The sequence below is a fragment of the Callospermophilus lateralis genome, chromosome 1 (assembly GCF_048772815.1).
Source record: "Callospermophilus lateralis isolate mCalLat2 chromosome 1, mCalLat2.hap1, whole genome shotgun sequence".
Lineage (NCBI taxonomy): Eukaryota > Metazoa > Chordata > Mammalia > Rodentia > Sciuridae > Callospermophilus > Callospermophilus lateralis.
The window spans coordinates 22,968,722-22,986,943 of NC_135305.1; the positions used below are offsets into that span (position 1 = coordinate 22,968,722).

Consider the following 18,222-nt stretch of genomic DNA (forward strand, 5'->3'; position numbering starts at 1 on the left):
TAAAAAAAATCAAGAAAAGAACTATACTTCATATCATGGGGAAATTATGTGAAATAAACACTACAGTGTACATGAATAAAGTTTTATTGAAACAACTGGCTTGCTCATTTACCTATCACTGTGGCTATTTTCTCACTATAGGGGCAGAATGGAGTAATTGAGAAAGACTGCATGGCCAGGAAAGCCTAAAATACTTCCTGTCTGGCTCTTTATAGAAAAAGTTTGCTGTCCTCTGGTCTAACTAAATAACACAGGATGTCACAGCATTTTTAGTATCGCTTAAAGTACATGTATTATTTTAGTTTCTAAAATTTCTACTTCAAGGACACTTTGTTGTAGATTTCCATGTTCTCCCAACCAAGGCAACTTTTTCTCTGTGATATTCTCTACGGCTTCTGCTGATAGCAGCCAACACCTGTATGCAGAGTCAATAACAAACTGAGAAGCTGGTGGCTTCTGTAAGAGGTTCTTACAGAATTTAAGGCACGGAAATGGATTCCCCAGATTCCATCAACTGATTCAGGGTGGTGTGATGGGATCGGATAGACGAGGGAAAGCAAATTGCTCTTTTTGTCATCACCCAGGACCTAAATAAAGATAAAAAAATGACTCAGATTGACCAGGCACAGGTATCACCTATCAAAATATTTTTGGAAGGCAACAACATGGTACTGTGAACGCCCTATCCCGTGCCAGCTTGAGAGCAAACAAAGGGTGCAGGACTCCCTACTGCCTAAGATCAAGTTTAGTTTGTGGCAAACTTCAAGGGAATCTGTTTTATTTGTTTATTTTTTAATCTTTAATTTTTGGAGATCCAAACATAAACTCTTTTGCTTTCTGTATGTCTGCCTTTCTCTTTGTGCATATATTTCTTTCCAAAATTTAACAAAAATTTACTGATCATTTATCATGTGTGATGTACAACGCAAGGCTCTGGGATACAAAAATATATAAAATAAGCTCTGGAAGCTTAAAATTTATAACAGAAACGAGTTGTGATGTTCCTTCTTGATCTTCATCAGTGAATAAGGACAAGTCCATCCACCTTAACACTCTTGGCTTCTGTGGCATTGTGTTCTCCTAGTTTTATTTTTTGGGTTTCTGGGGTCTCCAGTGCCAGATCTTTCTTTTCTATTCAATCTCTACATGTTCAGGGCTTAGTCCTGGTGCCACTTTTCTTTTGATTCTATCTGCCCTCCCTAGGCAATATGCTTCCAAATTCATCCCTCCAGCAATTCTTCTGAGCTCCAGAACCATATCTACAAGTCTACAGTGGACATCTCCACTTAGACAGAACTTCTGATTTTCCCCTGCAATTCTGTGACTGACCCAGGACTCCCCATCTTGCCGACAGACACTTCTGCTCATGTGTCCCATCATGGAAGAATTCTTAAGCCCACCATAACAGTAACTCCTTCCCCCTACCACCATCCCTATACAGTCATTGAGTTCTTGAAAACAGTTGTTTGACTCTAATCATTTGTTCCTGTGCACATCACTGCCTTTGCCTGAGTAACCATCATCTCTCACACAAACCACTAGAGTGCCCTTTCAACCAGTCTTTCTACAAATGCTCCTGCCCTATTGTATTTGATCTTCCCACAGTTAATGTGTTTCTGTAAAACTTCTTTCAAAAAGATACAGTGTTAGTCAAGTATGTGTGTTGTTTTTAACTTTTTTACTTGGTAATGTATTGTGAAGATCTTTTCACATCAATATAGCTAGAATTGCCTCACAAATTTTAATAACTGCCTACCTTTCACTTGTATAGCTCTACTATCATTTATTTAACTGCTTCTCTATTAATGGATGTTTTCAGTCTTTAATGATTATAAAGAATGCTTTACTGAAGGTTCTAGAAGAGTCATCCTTCAAAATATGTGTGAGCCTATTTATTGGATAAATATATAAAAGTAGAATTGCTTAAGTCCAAGGCGTTGCATTTAAAACTGTGATAAATATTGCTAAATTGCCCTCCACAGAGGTTGTACCAACTTTTCCTCCACCGAATATATAAGAATGTGCCTGCCTCTCAGGCTGGCCAGCCAAGTATGTTATTAAATGCTAGGATTTTTGTCAACCTAATGTATAAATAATATGTTCAATGCAGTTGTAAGTGCATATCTATAGGTATGAGAAAAGGTAAGTGTTTTTACATATTTTTAAGATCCTTTTGTACTTCTTGAACTGAAATCTGTTTATCACACCGTTGGCCCAATTTTCCAGAGTTTTTCATATTTTTCTTATTGGTTGGTGGGAATGCTTTGTTCTAATCTAATTTCCAGTTCCCATCAGATATCCAGGTGTTTTTAAAAAGTTACAATTTTGTCCATTTTTAATTCTAATAACAAGTAATTATCAAGGGGGTAAATTCCACGATGAACCATAGAGCTTATGAATCCATTTGTGCAAGTACTGACTTCCTGAAATAGCTTGACAAGACCACAGTGTGTGTCTGTCCACTCTACTTCATGTCGTTCTCCTAACAGCTCATGGAGACATGTAATATCATTAACCATAAAGTGAAGTTCAGAGAATGAGAATGTCCAGGGTCACACAGCTAGTAACCTTCTCTTCTGAAATCTTCAAAGCCTAGCAATCCATCGTCACTGGCCACTCCTCAGCACACCAGACTCTGTTTCTTGATGCTTTTAATTTCTCCTGATCTGTTCACTTTCTTTCCTTCTACAAACATCCAATGGACATTTTAAGTACCTACTATGTGTCAGGAATCCTCGTGGAGTTTATATTTTGAAGGAGTCCTCAACCATAACCAATAGAAACAAATGGTAATAAAGTCTCAGCAATAAAGTTGTATTACTGTGAAAAAAAATTCATTGGATGGTTGGAAAGGTGGACAGAGAAGGGTACTTCAGGCAGAAGTGGCTAGGAAGCGCCACTTTGAGCAGATAACATGTAAACAAAGATCAGAAGGACCCAAAGGATATTCCAGGAAGAGTAAGTCCTTTGAAACAAGAGTAAATTCAGTGTGTTTGAGGAATAGAGAAAAGGCTGGTGTGATTGGAGTCAGGGAGAGTGGTTGGGGATGAGGTTGAAGAGGTGGTCTCAGATGCCACGCAGGGCTTTGGAGGCCAGGAGAGGAGTCTGGACTTTATTTCAGGTGCAATCAGAAGACACGGAAGGATTCTGAGAAGCAAAATAATCTGATTTATGTTTTATGATGTATGATTTATGTCTCTAGCTGTGCTGTGGAGAATGGGGACAAGTGTGGAAGCAGGAAAACCATTTAGAAAACTATTACAGGAACACAGGAAGGAGATAATGGTGGTCTACATCCGGGTGGTAGCAGTAGAGACAGAAATGCTTTGGAGATAGAATTGACCTGAATTCCTCAAGGACTGGACATGAAAACGGAGGAAAAGAGAAAAACAAAACAAAACAAAAAAATCTACTTCTTGTCTAGCTTGAGCAATTGGTGGATGGTGAAACCACATAATTTGAAGAAGGCTAAAAGAATCTGGAATTCCATATTATTTCCCCTTTTTCCCTAGACAGCCTGAACCTCATAGACTATGAGTTTTAAAACAAACAAACAAACATACAAAAATACTTCCAAATATCTTTATTTTCCTTTCCTACTTACCCTTTTGCCTTCTTATCTAAGAGAACATCCTCTAGCCACTTCCTCTGCTCTCATCTATTCCTCAACCCACTGCAATCTGGTTACTATCCCCTTTTATCAATATACTTCTTGCCAAACACACCAATGACCTCCTTGTGCTAAATCCAAGACTTTTTCAGTCCTCATTTCTCTTGGCCTCTCTCTAGCATTTAATACTGTTGGTATTTCCTCCCTTGGCTCCTGAAGCTCTCCTTGCTCCTGGTCCTAGCTCTCTGGCACATGTTAGACAAGTACTCTACCACTGAGCTACATCCTCAGCCTGTTTTATTTTATTTTGAGACAAAGTCTCCATAAGTTGCCCAGGCTGACTTCAAATTTGCCATCCTCCTGCTTCAGTTTCCCAGGGAACTGGGATTACATGTGTGCATCACCATGCTCGGCTGTTCCCTACACTTCTAAATGTTGGCGTTTTCCAAGGGTTTTATAGCAGGTCTTCCTATTTTCTCTCACTATCCCTTGTGTCTCGGGGATTTCATCTACTTCTGTGGAACTATACTTATTCTGATGACTCTCACATAGATCTCTCTCCTGAGTTCCAGACCAATCTGTTCAATTATGTAGAAGACAGCTTCACTTTGACATCCCATGGACACTTCAAATGCAACATGTTTAAAATTAATTACTTTCCTTCCTCAACCTGCTTTTCCTCATAAGGTCCCCATCTTGATGAATGATACCACTGTTCTCCCATTTACCTAAGCCATAAATCTCTCCTTATTCTTTAATCCTGCAGATATAATCAACAATCAAATTCCCTGACTCTATGCCTAGAATGTTTATTGAGTCCTTTGCTTCTTTCCATCTTCATTTTTGCTGCCTTAGGTTAGATGTCCATCTTTTCTTTCCCATAGTGCTAAAATAACCTCTTAACTAGTCTCCCTGCTCACAATATTACTAATAAATTCTGCAAACTGGAGTGCTCTTTTTAAATGAACATGTGATCACTTCATGCTCCTTAAAATTAATTGATGGCTTTCCATTGGCCTCAAGATAAGGACAAATGTTTGAGGAAGATAAACAAAATCTTTCACATTACAAAACTGTGCTGATCTTTCTGGATGCATCCTTCAGGACTTCTGCCTTGCATTCGTACAATGTGTTCATTGAGAACCTTTTACCTTCTGGGCACTGTCCTTTGCCTTCAAGTCTTTGGGCACACCTTTTTACTTTAAGGTCTTCACACAAGCACTTTCTTTGCCTGGAACACCTTCCCTTTGACTCGCCCAGGTGTCTGGATCACTTCCACTCATCCTTCCGTACTCCTCTCAAGATTCATCTTCTGAGCTCGGGTACCTATGAGCCCCACTGAAGAAACCACCTCCCCGTGTACTCATCTGCTTCCCCATTATGCTATAAGCTCCTTCGAGTCAGAGACTGTGGTCTTATTCATCTTTGTATTCCCAAGGCCTAGCCCAGTGCCTGACCCACAGCAGGCACTCAATAATGAATAGATAAAGGGGCAGAGTTGGGTTTCAAAGTCAGGATTTTTCTTTCTGCCACAAATCTCACATTTCTTCATGCTATTTCTTAATATCTCAGATCTGAAAATTCTAAAATCTTAGTCACATATGTTTTTACCTCTTATAAATTAAAATACAGGCAAAAAGCTCCATGAGGATTCAGCTAATTATTTCTTATATAGTTCTTTCTCTGTCATTCCACCACTTTATTCATCAAAGTACTTTGGCTTCACTACATCTAAAATAAGGAAGAGGCCTTTTTCTACACTTTTATATGTTTTGAACTTCCTACCCTGGTGCTTCCCTACGAATATCAGGCAAAGAGGGAGTAAATATGTCAGGAGCAAGGTAGCTTCTATTTATCTGGCAACTGACACTGAAGTCTGATGGATCAGCAGGGAATCATTCCCATAATCATTTATCTCAGTATCTCTATAGATAGGTATTAAAGGTTCAGTGTAAAATTCTAACTTTGCAAAATGTAGCTAAAATTGAAATTATGTAGTGAGGTCAAAGAATTTTGTAAATGCAAAGAAACTTAGAGGTCCTTTAGTCTAGCACTTTGTTATGCTTCCATGAGGGAAACTCACTGAAAGAACTCTAGTAGCTAGCCAAAATTCATTGAGTTTGTAGAAGTGGGAGCAAGTTTCCCAACTTTGAGCGGGCAATCTTTTCTTCATGCCACATATAACTTTTCCAAGGGGCTTTTTAAATATATCAATCACATCAGAACCCAAGTACTTGCATAGTCTTATGTTTATGATATTGCCTCTGTGATACCGTTTTTATAAAGGGAAAGGAATGAGGTGGGAAAAATCCACAAAACAAGGTTATCTTTTCCAGGGACATAGGAGACTTGGTAAAAGAGATGATTGGTACACAAAGTGATGAGGTTTCCTATTGATAGCGTAGTCCTGTAATTACACTTTGTTCTCTGAGTGCCACAGTGCTAACCCTAATTTATTTGTCCTTCCTGGGCCTGGATTCCATTCAGTTCTATGCCTTATTTAGTCAAAATGACTTCCCCAGTTTCCATGTGTATTTTTTTGTGCTTCATTTTAGAAATATCACATTTAAATCTGTTTTCTACTTGAGTTTGTTTTAGTTCCAACGCTGAAGACTGAAGATTCTGGGTAAAAGAAATAAAGATGATGTGGGGTTTTTTTTGTTTTTTCTTTAGGCTTTACATTTCAAGAATGGTTTTCTTAATAAAGTAGGTTGGCAGTCTACCTTATTCCTCAAATGATGACGTTTTCCATGGGAGTTAGCATTTAATTGGGATAATTTGTTTTCAACGGAAAGCAGAGGTTTCTTTCCAAGAGGACCAGTTTGATAATGTTTTACCAGCTAGTGCTTTGAGACCAAATATAAACCAGTTCTGAGAAACAGGAAGTGAACCTGACTGGTCTAGTCTGAGTGTCCCTGGCAGTGACGCAAATACAGAAATCAAATTAGGAAAACAAGATATGTGGGTGTGAGGCAATCGATAATAATCCAGGATGCTACAACATAGCAAGAAAGTCTTTAACCAAATGCCATTCATTTTAATAACACCCTGAGCAGTTTGATTTCCACCTAACACGCTGGTGATTAGAGAGCGGGATGAGCTTGAGTTCCCTAGCAACCGCATGTGCTTTTGAGACAGTCATTAGCCTTTCAGTTAATCCCGTCAACCCCTTACTTCTAAATGTATGACTGACATTTTAAAAAAATTATGTTTCAGAAAGTGCTTTCTGAATTTTCTAGAAATGAAATGGAAAGGAATACTAGTACTTAACAATAATAAAATAGTTACCCTGAGAATTGTATGGGGTGGGGGAGTGATGTTCCTCTGTGCCCAGCCTGGCCCCACATTTCGCTGCTGTCAATGCTAGGTTTCTGAATCCCCTGGGGGTAAAGGGCAACGGAGATGAAATCCTTCAGAGTTTAAGGCTGTCTCCTCCTGCAACATGGAACAGTATTGAAACCTCTCTCAGAAGCTCAGCTCTGAAGGTGGGGTGAGCCAGGGGTGTGCTGTTTGCAGTCTGCTTGATGAAGAGGCTCATGGGGGCGGGGGCTGGGTGGGAAGGAATGTAACAAATTTTCTTTCTCCTTTAAACCCAAAGAATTACCCTGGTCGAAGGAGCCTGGTGAAGGAGGGCGGTGAGGGGAGTGAAGCTCTTTTCCTATTGATTGTTTAATTGCACCAGAGGTTGTTTTTTCCAGGGCCATTGGCCAAGAGCATTATTTTTGTGGCTAAAGTGAGGTTGGGCAGGTTTCCCATCCCCTTCCCTAGTTTTCAATAAGACAACCCAGAAAGCGCAGCAAGGCTAGGGGAATATGAGGTATGCTGGCTTTTGCTACTCAGCTGGACCCTAAAGCGCCAGGGCTGACGGGATGATGTTTCTCCAACCCTGAATCATTGCCTCCAGCTCAGCCCTGAGTTCGGGATGCACAACTCCACCCTCTGTGTAGCCAGGACCAACTAAGGGGCGTTATTCGAATAGTAATTATTGCTGCGTTTGGCTTGCCATCCTTATTATGGCCTGGGTCCCTTTCAGCTAGACACTGGGCTCCTTCGGTTGGGCCGGGCTACCTCCAGATGCTCCCGCCGCCCCTCCTAACCCCACTGCGCGCTCCCTTCCCAAGGCGACCACCTGCGCCGCCCGACTTACCCTCGGCCCCGAGGGGAGGGCCCCTCGGGGTAGCGGAGCCCTCCCTGCTCCCGGGCGGCTCTGGGGGAGCTCGGTGTTTGCCTCCAGCCCTTCGCTACCGGAGGATCAGGTTCCTCCCCTCCTCCCACTCCAGCTCTGGCCGCCGCCGCCGCCTCCTTCTTGCATGACACAGCAGAACCGCAGCTGCTGCAGCAAGTCCAAACCATCCGCCCAGGAAGCGCCACAACCGGGACTCGGGAGGGGCGGAGGGGGCGAGGCAGTGGCCCCAGCCCGGCGGGGACACTTGGCCCCACTTTACACTACACACTCCTTTCCTAGGCCAGGGGCACGCGAACAAAATACAGCTCAAGCTGACCAGGCCGAGCCGGGGAGCTATGCTGGGCTTGGCCGCAGAAGGGTTAGGACCAGAGAGGAGGGTGTGAAGGAGACCCGGGTAAGGGGCAGATCATTTCAGGTAAAGAAAGGTAAGAAGGCCCCGAAGTCAAGGGCCAAACTGTGAAGGAGGTCAAAGAGAGGTAAGGAGGTAAAGTTGCTGAGAAGAGAGACCAAATGGGAAAGGGGTGGGGGTTGGGGATCTGCAGGGTTAGGAGGACTGGGAGGGAGTATCTGGGGAGGCCTGAGCTAGGCGCCAGGGAAGAAAAAGGGCTGAATTGGGAGGCAGGAGCAGAAAAGGAGAAGGAGGAAAGAACTAGGCATGAGATTGGAAGGTAAAAATTGGGGGACTTATAGAATTAGAAGGGAGGTAGTGGCGATCATTTATCATAGAGGGAAAATGATGAGCTGGAAAGGCAGATAGTTAAGGCAAGGCCAGAAGAAAGGATGATCTTCCATCTCTCTGTTAAGTTTCCTGTGAAGTTTTTTTCCCCCATAATTGCGCCAACCCAGTTTTCCTTATAAAATGGAAAATAATGAACCAAAACGCAGAAATAGCTATCTAGCCTAGATTTATAGGATAACATCTCCTGGTCCATAAAAACTTTTAAGACAGAGACCTGGAATTTAGGGTAGAAACTCCTAAAAGGTTGTGAGTCAACAATACCGAGAGTACGTACTCAAAAGGGCTACAGTTTCCACACATTTAGGACTTGAATAAGTCTTTCAAAGTTGTTTGTCAAATACTTAAGTTAAATGCCAGAAATGAGGACAAAATAAGTGGTTCAAAATATCATTAAAATGCACGTTTCTCTCTCTGCACACACGCACACACAATTTCTACTGTCTAGCATGTACAGCATGATTAAGGGATAAGTATATTTTTCTGATTATTTCCCACTAAACACGCATCTTACAGCAGCCAGTCTTCTTGTCACCATTTGAAAGAATGTGGTCAGAAAAGTAATGCAAAAACTGCTAGTTTGGTTTTGTCTGTACCTTCCAGGTCATATCTTCATACCTCACTTCCTGACACAAACAAGTTTTTACTGTTGTCAGCAACAAAGCCCTAATATAGCTGCGGAAGAGAAAAACTGCATTGCATTTGTCTCCTGCGAGCATCGACACAGTTACCAGAGGAATGTAATTCCAGAATGCTTTAAAACTGGTGATGATGGTAATTATGTATCAAATGCCTGATTCTATTTGTTGTTATTGTTTTGGCATTTCTGTTCTCCCACTGATGTTGTGACTGAACTCGCAGAGAAACAAATCCGGTTTTTCTTTCTGACTTTGTAATATTCAGTTAGGCCTGATAGAAAACTCATTGCTCTTGGGGGAAGTAAAGTAGGAGCCACGAAATGTCATTTTAACTGAGCGTGGGTTTTGTGACTGTAGGAAAGGATTTAAGGACGCTCCTTCTGTTGGGCTTGCTATGTAATGAGCTCGGGCTCCACGCACGCACCGACGCCACAGCTCCCGGATGCTGTGGCTCCCTTATCTGGGCTTCTGCAGCGCCAGAAGCCCCTTCGGGATGCTGCGAGGGGCTCCCGGTGAGTGGTGGTACAAACGCTGCGGCCGCCGCCGCCAGTCCTGCTGCTGTTGTTGCTGCTGCAGTCACGTGGGAGCCCCTTTAAGTTTCCATAGAGAGGCCTCTCCGGTGTCACATGATGGACATGATATAATGAAACAACATTGTGGAGAGGAAAGCATTAGGGGAGCCCACGGCTACAAAAACAAGTGAGTGAGAAGAGGTGGGAGGAAGAGAAACTACGCCACCTCCCCTGCAGCCGAGCGCACGCAGCAGCCTGGCGTGACAAGTGGGCGACGCCGGGGGGCAGGGAACCGGGGGTCCTTGGCCCTGGCCGGGGACCTCGCCGCCCACCAGCGGAGAATAAGTTTTAGCCGGCAGCCCCAGCCAGCCCTGCACCTGTCTCCAGCGTCTCCATCGCTCCTCGTGATCATCCAAGGGAAATTCTCGAAGAATTTGCTTCACAAACCTACGTGCGCATCATTTTCTCCGCCGCGTCCCCTTCGGGAGGAAGGAACGAGAAAGGGATTCGAGCGGCGTGCGTTCTGCCCAAAGGTAAGTTCGGTAGGGTGGGGAAAGCCGGTCCAGCAGGACTTGGAGACGAGAATTCTGTTCTCTATTGCGATCTCCAGGGGTGTAAAAGGGGTCCCCAGAGTCCCGGAGAGGCAGCTGGGTTTGCTAGTCAATTCGAGATATTTCCCCCGTGGAGTCTCGTTAATTTCCCCCTTCGCACGCCCCGCGTTCCCACCCCCGCGCTCCCCTGGGCCCCTTCGCCGGCCCGGGAAAGGGTCTGCAGTTCCCGGCCAGGATGTTCGGCTGGCGAGCGAGGGAAGGTAGGACTGTGGCGTGAAACGGGCATGTCGGAGCTATTTCGCCATGTTTGTGTTGCTAAGAGCACTTTTTTCCCCTTTGCGGTGGCTTGATGCCACATGGCTCCTCCGAGCTGCTGCCGGGTAGAGAACGAGTGTTCTTTTTTTTTTTTTTTTTTTCAATGTCCGCATTCCAGCTAATGTTGCGCAGATAAAATTCAAACTTGAGGTAAACAGAAGAAGAGGAGGAGGAGGAGGGGAGGGACCGCGGCGGGAGGGGGGGGGCTGTTTCCATTTCGAGATCCCACCTCTTCACTCCGCGGAGACCAACATCCCGAACCTAGAGCTAACTCTAGCCTTTCTCCCACGTCCCCCACCTTTGCTGTCAACAAGAAATAAGGCGGGGGGCGTGCTTACTGGAAAGGACGCAATGTCTTGGTTCTCCGGAATAAAAGCACCCCCTTGGAACCCAGACCTTTGACTCGGTCCGGCTTTTCGCCGGAGGGACGCAGGATGGCTTGGTTTGCTCTGGAGATGGGGGACGGGAGGGTGCGAGCGCTCCCGGGTGGGGCCAGGGGTTCTGTCCCCGCGCACTCCCTGAGACTTCAGGATACTGGGCCTTTTCACTTCCACCCCACCCCAGGCGCAGGTCTCCCCGCAGGCGGGGTGGGTGGGGCTCCAGGTTTCCAGAAGTCAGGTTACCTAGCAGGTGTTTGGGGTGGGCATTTCTTGTTCGTAAGTCTTGCATTTGGTAGGACTGACGTGGGGAGTCTTAAAGCGAGCGTTTGAGTAGAACTGCGTTTTATGTCCCCCCCCCCCAGATTAGAGAGAAAAATCAAGATCCGCCCCCCCGCGCTTTAAATGTACGTTTCAGCGCGCAGCTCCGCTGCTGCGTGAGTGGCGACGGTGAGGGTGAGCTTCGTCATGTGGAAAACTGTAGGCTTCTGACAGCTTGGAGCTGTCTCCGCGCCCCCCCCCTCCCCGCCCCGCGCCCGGGGCGGAAGGTGTGGGTTGGGTGGTCCGAGAAGGGTGACGTCCGAGGCGGGGTGGGGACAAGCTCGGGATCCCTTAGAGCGCCGGGGTCCGCAGCCCAGGGCGCCGGCGAGCGCCGTGTCAGGGAGGAGGCGGCCACGTGAGGGGGTCTGCGGAAGCGCTGGAGCTGAAAGCTGGGGGCGAAGTGCGTAGCAGAGTCGTGACGGGGGCTGACACGCAGCGGCCGGGGCCGCCCCCAGAGCGCGGCGCGGCGGGGTTGGCTCGGCCGCTGGGCCGGGCGCCTCCCACGCAAGGCCGGCGTTCGCGCCGCGGGTGGGTGCGCACTCGCGGGCCGGCTCCCCGGAGACCGTTTCCGGGCGAGGGCCGGGAGCGCGGGCGCGGGCGGGGCCGGGCAGTAAACAAGGTGGCGCCCTCTGCCCTCCCGCCCCCGGCTGCCGGGGCGCGCGGCCGGCGGCGCCCGGAGCGGCGCCGGGCAGTGGCGGTGGGGGCGCGCGCGCGTACCCGCCCGCTCCCCGCTCCCCGGCACCCCCGCGCGCTCCCGCCGCCGGGCCGGCCTCCTCTGTTTTTGTTTTGATGGAGACCGCGTGCAGCTGGCGCGTGTCAAGTCACGTGTTGGGGCGGGAGGGGGCCGGGCGCGAGGAGGGGTCGACGCCCCCGACTGACCCTGCCGCGGCGTCTCCTGGCAGGATCTTCTGGAACTGGTCGCAGTTGGTCCTTGGTGACCGGTATTTGGGTTCGTCGTCACAGCCTCTGTGCGGGCGTCGCCCCCCGCCCCTCCGGGCTGGACGCTGGTCTGCGCTGATCGACTTAGAAATCCAGGGGACCTCACAGGTGTGTGTTATTACTGAGGACCTAGAGAAAAATGTAGTTCTTGACTCTGACTACACATAAAACCAACCCGAGAGACTTAAAAATAATTCTGACACCCAGGCAGTCCCCACATCAACCGAACCCAAATCCAGGTGGGGCCTGGGCAGAGTGTATTTTTAACACTCCCACCCCGTGATTCTGATGGGTAGTGAGGAGTGAGAACTTAAAGAGGGAAGGAGCTGAATGGACTACATAGGGAAGAAATAGTGAAATTAATGAAAGTAATTAGCAGTTACTGATATGTCACCAAGGGGGGGTCCCTCTCTGCCAGGCCCTGTAGTTGTCCCTGTTTTACAGCCTGGGAAAGGAAAGCTTAGGAGGTTAGGTGAGAGTTGATCTGGACACCCTGACTAGTACCCAGGGAGGCCAATCTTGGAGCCCATGCTTTCAACCATGAAAGCAGAGTTTAAAATGTACTTTTGCGGGGGCTGGGGATTTAGCTCAGTTGGTAGAGCACTTTCCCCATGTACTGGTTCAATCCCCAGCACCACAAAACAAAAACTAAAAAACCCTGTACCTTTACTTAACTAAGACCACGTGAGTTTTTACACACGCATTTCCTCTGGAAAGTTTTACTTGTTTGCAAGGGAGGGATCACTTGGTGAACTCTATAAGGCCTGTGGGCTCTCTTTTCTAGAAGTATACTGTGAGGAAAGGCAAGAGGATCCTAGTAATTTGAGGAGAACAAATTCCCTGCAAGTATAGTTTTCTGTTTTTGAGTTGAACGTATGTATAAAACGGAGGGAGGAGTCCAGAAACTGCAGATGCTTTCCAGGCATTTACATGAGTAGAAGGTGTGGACACGGTGTGGTTTTGGTGGTCACAGGATGGATGTAGCCCCAAAGTGCCATGCAATGTACAGAGTAAAAGAGAAGTTCTTCCATGAAAATTTTGGATTGGGGGGGGGAACCCCAAAACAAAAAAACACAAAAACCCAACTTCTTTGGTCTTGAGTAGAAAAAATTCACTTCTCCCCTTGGTTCATTTGTTTCCTTGCCAGGCAAACTCTTGGGGGAACATTGGTGTGTATGTGGGGTGGGGATGAGTGATTCATTTGTTTTGAAGTGTATTCATTGATATCTCCTCGGGATATTTCAAATAAAACAGAAAACAAGTTTCTCTCTGAAAACAAAGGATTTTAGTTTGTGTTAGTCTGGTACTGTGTCTTTTAAGAATTTTCCTTTCCTTCTTCTGATTGCTATCAGATATTGTTGGTTGTATGGTATATAAAGCGTTAAGAACTGGTTTTCATGTTGTTTGCAGTTTTGGTGAGGGACACTTAAATAAAGGTCCGCCCAAGCAGACCAGACATGAATGTAAGTATCTGAGATCTGTGTGGGAGTAGGTCACCAGCCTGGGCTCCCTCTCTCCCTCCCATCCCCTTATTACCACAAGTTTCTTCCAGCCTTGCCAGTCCACTTGGGGTTCATTTGCATAGCTCTGCTTATTTTGCTCTTTCACTTTGGGGTTCCTCCTTGAGGAAATTTTCTCTGGTTTCTCCTCAGAAACCATGGAAAAAATCCTCTCCATATCATCTTTATTTCTCAGTATCAACCTCATTATATTTATCCCAGCATATGGTATTTTTCCATGTTGCACACCCCTTCTAAGTTCGGTTCTTTAAAAGGGGCAACAGTGATTTTTTTTTTTTAATCTGTATGTCACTGTCACAAAACTTTTATTGCATCTGTCCCAATTGAATTTACTTCCATTCAAGTTACGTTTTTTGTATTGGTATTTGCTCATGTCACCCATCTTCATTCTGAACTGTTCTCATCTTGTCCTTGTCTTTGAACTACTTGGCTAAAAGCACATTCTTACCCAGGATGAGAATACAGTGCTACTGACACTCTTTTAAAAGGAATAGAAAAAAAGGGGGCTGAATATAATGTTTTTCTCTTGTTTTCTAATTTTAGTCTTCATCTGCCATTTGGACAGTGTGGATTTTCTTGGTGAGATATTCACTGTTGATACTACTTTTCACCTTATTTGGGCAGGAAGAAATGGTACTACATTAACTGCCATAGCAGAGACCACAGATGGTTCATCATATTTCATTAACTGTAATTTTCAGGTTCAGTATACAGAGGTATTTGTAGAGCAGCACCATCTTGGAGAGCTTTCTGGGATGATCAAAATGATTTATAAAGCTACACCACCTAGTTTGTTAGCCTCTAGTCACTTGAAGCCACTAAGCACCTTAAATGCAGCTAGTATGACATAGGAACTGAATATCTAATTGATACAGCTGCTAATGTTTTGGACGGCTGTATTACAGAGGATTTGCTTATTTTTAAATAAGCAACTATTTAACAGATAAACGTTTAAGCTAAGATACCCTACCTCTAAAAGAAAGATCTTGATTCATCTTCTAGGGTTTAACACTAATATTTCCCCTTCACAGACTGTATGGTGCTTGCTGAGTGATATTTTTGACTTCTGCAAGGCCAACATTTGTCCCTTCTCTGAGCTGTTCACGTGTCTCTTTTTCAGGAACACAGTGGGGAGGTTGGGAGTAATTATGATTATGAGCAATTATTTACAAATGGACATGAGCCCTTGTTGTATAAACAAAGTGAAAGTGCTGTAAGTTGAATTAATAGTTTAATCAGACTGTGAGGGGCAGGGACAGTATTTGTCTTGCTGGTCATTGAGTCTCCAGTGCCTAGTGTAGTGTTTGGCATGGAATGGTCATAGGAATGGTCATAAATATGTGTTGAATCGAATAATGTTCAAGTAATTTAATCCCTGCAGTTTAGCTTCAGAGGGTATATTGTATAGTTGGTGGTATGGCAGGTTCCCTGGAAATATTGTTTTCTTTTTAGAGTTGAAGAAAAGGCTGAAGGCCAGTAACTACACTGAGTCCCCATTTTTTGGAGAAGTGTGACCTCTCCAGGGGCACTGTCAACTCAGTGACTTTGATTTCTTTCCTGTAAGATACATAGCACAAGTTATTACCCTCATTTGATGACAGATTGAAAAATAGTCACAAGAAGATCTGGTGCTCAGGTCATACAGAGTGTTGGAAGTATAAATCAAATTGAAGTCATCATTTCTATTTGTGCACTAGGCCATGATACTTCTTCAGGAAAAATAAAATCACACACTAAACTAGAAATTTTGATTTGTAAAATCAAAGGTAATTATATATTTCAATGGAGTCTAAAAGAGGACTGAAAATATTAGCTCTAGAATGGCATGACATTGGGTAAACAGCTTTAGTATGAGGAACAGGAATGGAAACGTTTATTTCTTAAACCTTCAAATCGCAGTCTGAGGTGATCCTAACACCCAAGTCATAGATTTCCCCACAAGGATATTTAACATGTAAATAGAAACAGATGTTTAATTGTAAGATAATGACTCCTAGACTTTGAAATATTTATAAAAAAAGGTATATTGATACATCAAACATCTGTTTCTAACAAGAACCCCAAAGCTGAAAATTGTAGATTTTATTAAATTTCATGGTAGGGTGGGGGTGTCAATGTAGGGCAAAAGATGGTTTTTACATTTATTTATTTACTATTGTTTATGTATAGTGGATTGAATTCAGGGGTACTTTATCACCGGGCTACATCTGCAGGTTTTTTTATTTCTCATTTTGATATAGGGTCTCACTAAGTTGCTGAGGCTTGCCTGGAACTTGTAATCCTCTGCTTTAGCCTTCATCTGCCACAGCTTGTTCCTGTGACACATGCTGTTTTCCTATCATGCTATCACTACATGTTCACCAACGAAACTAATTTTTTAATAGAGCATGTAAAACACAACTGGAGGTACATATCTATTGTCAAAGGAAAATATTGGTCATAGAATACATTCTAAGACAAAATGTGGAGTTTTGAGGGGAGGGACTTCTCTTTTAACCAATTTCTAGTCCATTTGTTCTTTGTGATTACTTTTTGTTGGGGCCAAAAATTTAAATAAATAAAACCCCCCAAACAAACTGTCAACCATGTGTCCCATTAATTCCTACTGTTGCCTTTGAAACCAAACCAAAACACAAGGATAACAAGGCAGAGCCCAACACTGCTAATGGCAACAAAAGTTAACCAAGCAAACAAACAAAACAAAACAAAAAAAGCCTGTGGGATTTGACTTGTTACTTTTGTGGAGAGCTCAGTCATGTGAAGGCTTTTTTTAGGTATTCCATGCTAAGTTACATAGGACAAAAAAAAAAATTATCTGCCCATATGTGAGTATCTAGTAATGTTACTAGAATTAATACTGCAGACAGGGCTGGGATTGTGGCTCAGCAGTAGAGTGCTTCCCTAGCATGGGCGGGACCCAGGTTCGATCCTCAGCACCACATAAAAATAAAGGCATTGTATTGTGTCCATCTACACCTAAAAAATAAATATTAAAAAAAAAATATGTTGTTTCAGTAACAATGTGGAGCTGTTGTGAATAAAATTCTTAATGAACATTCCAATAAAAAAAAAAATACTGCAGACAATCAAGATGTCTCTTGCCCAGAAGATCTGTAGGACCAACTGCTTGGGTTCAGGTGTTTAGTTTAAGAATTACTTTGAAAGGCAGTTGAGAATGGTTTATAATGACTAGCTTTATGGAAAAATTTAAGGAAGTTACTGGCTTCATGTCATTTCTTTCATTTCCGGGGAGTGCAGTTGGATTGGACCAGTGGTTCTTAAGACTTCAGTGTGTATCAATACCACTGAGGGCTTATTGGGCCCCACCCAAAGTTTCTTGACTCAGTGGATCTAGGGAGGCTCAAAAATGTGCATTTTTTACAGGTTTCCAGGTAATGCTGCTTTTAACTGCTCTGAGGGCCAGGGTTTAAGAGCCATTTTATTAAGTAATCTAACGTTCTTTGCCCCTCAACCCCCACCCTTTTTCAAGTAGCAGCACCTATCATTGCTTGATTTCTCCAAGGTTATGTTATTTAAATTTTGTTGTGGTAAACTGAGTTTCTTTCTTATTTATTTATTTATTGTTGTGTTTTGTTTTGGTGCTGGGTATTAAACCCAGGGCCTTGCATATGCTCAGCTACCCAGCCTACATTCCTAGCCCCGAGATTTAGCAGTTTAAAATAGATTTCTTTTAAAACTCCAGTTGGGTATTCCTGCTTAACTAAACAAGTATCCAGTAAAAATATATTAAAATATTAATATTGCTAAATGACCAAACTGTTTGCCACTCCCTTAAACTTTTAAAGTTGTATTACATCTAAACAAGTGCCTTTTAGCCTTTTAAGATACGGCTACAGAGTATAATGTAGCACATTATATAATTGTGGGCTTACTAAATAAAAGGATTTATGAGAAATAGGTTTTTTTTTTTTTTTTTTTGGTTGTTGTTGTTGTTGAAACTTCATGGGTCCATAGCTGACAGTTGCAGTGTTTAGTCAGACATCTCTTAGGATAACTGCCCCCTGGAAGAGCCATGGTGTGTAGGAAGGAGATGCCCAGATGGGATGACCTGGACATCAGATACAGTCATTCCCTTTTTATGCATTTTGGGAAATCATATAGCTCTGAAGGACTGGAATCTCTTGGAAGGGGAATGGAGGTACAGGAGACTTGTCTTAAAGCAACCCTCGCGCATAGCAAGATATGTGTTCAGCAAGGTGGGGCTGGTGGAGAGCCCAAGGCCTGTGAGAGGGCAGATAGTGCTCTGGAACTGCTGTGTGAAGTCTTGACTCCTAGGGACCAAGAGGCAGGTGGACTCAGGGTCTGAGGCAGTTGAAGCCAGTGGGCTTGACCGTGTATGCTAAGGTGAGTAGATTATTGGAGAGGAAAGATAAGGAAGACTTTGGGGGAGGGGGGACATGTATAACCTTTTCTGAGAGTAGGGAAATACAGCCCAGCAGATGAGGAGTAGGGAATGGGAGGAGAAAGAGGAAATGTTTTAAGTTTTAAAAACTTTT

At 44.2% G+C, this 18,222-nt stretch overlaps 1 protein-coding gene across 2 annotated transcripts in view; it reads right to left on the reverse strand.

The window, feature by feature from the left end:
• Window positions 1-7,917, reverse strand: part of Mkln1 (muskelin 1) — a 336,778-nt gene extending 328,861 nt beyond the window's left edge. Inside the window, exons 1-2 of one of the 2 annotated variants that reach the window (XM_076833142.2) lie at window positions 7,758-7,917; window positions 6,899-7,045 (exon numbers count right to left, since the gene is read on the reverse strand). The gene's annotated coding sequence lies outside the window, so the exon portion shown is untranslated. The remainder of the gene's footprint in view (window positions 1-6,898; window positions 7,046-7,757) is intronic. The other variant, XM_076833133.2, reaches the window with a different exon arrangement.
• Window positions 7,918-18,222: the final 10,305 nt, after the last annotated feature.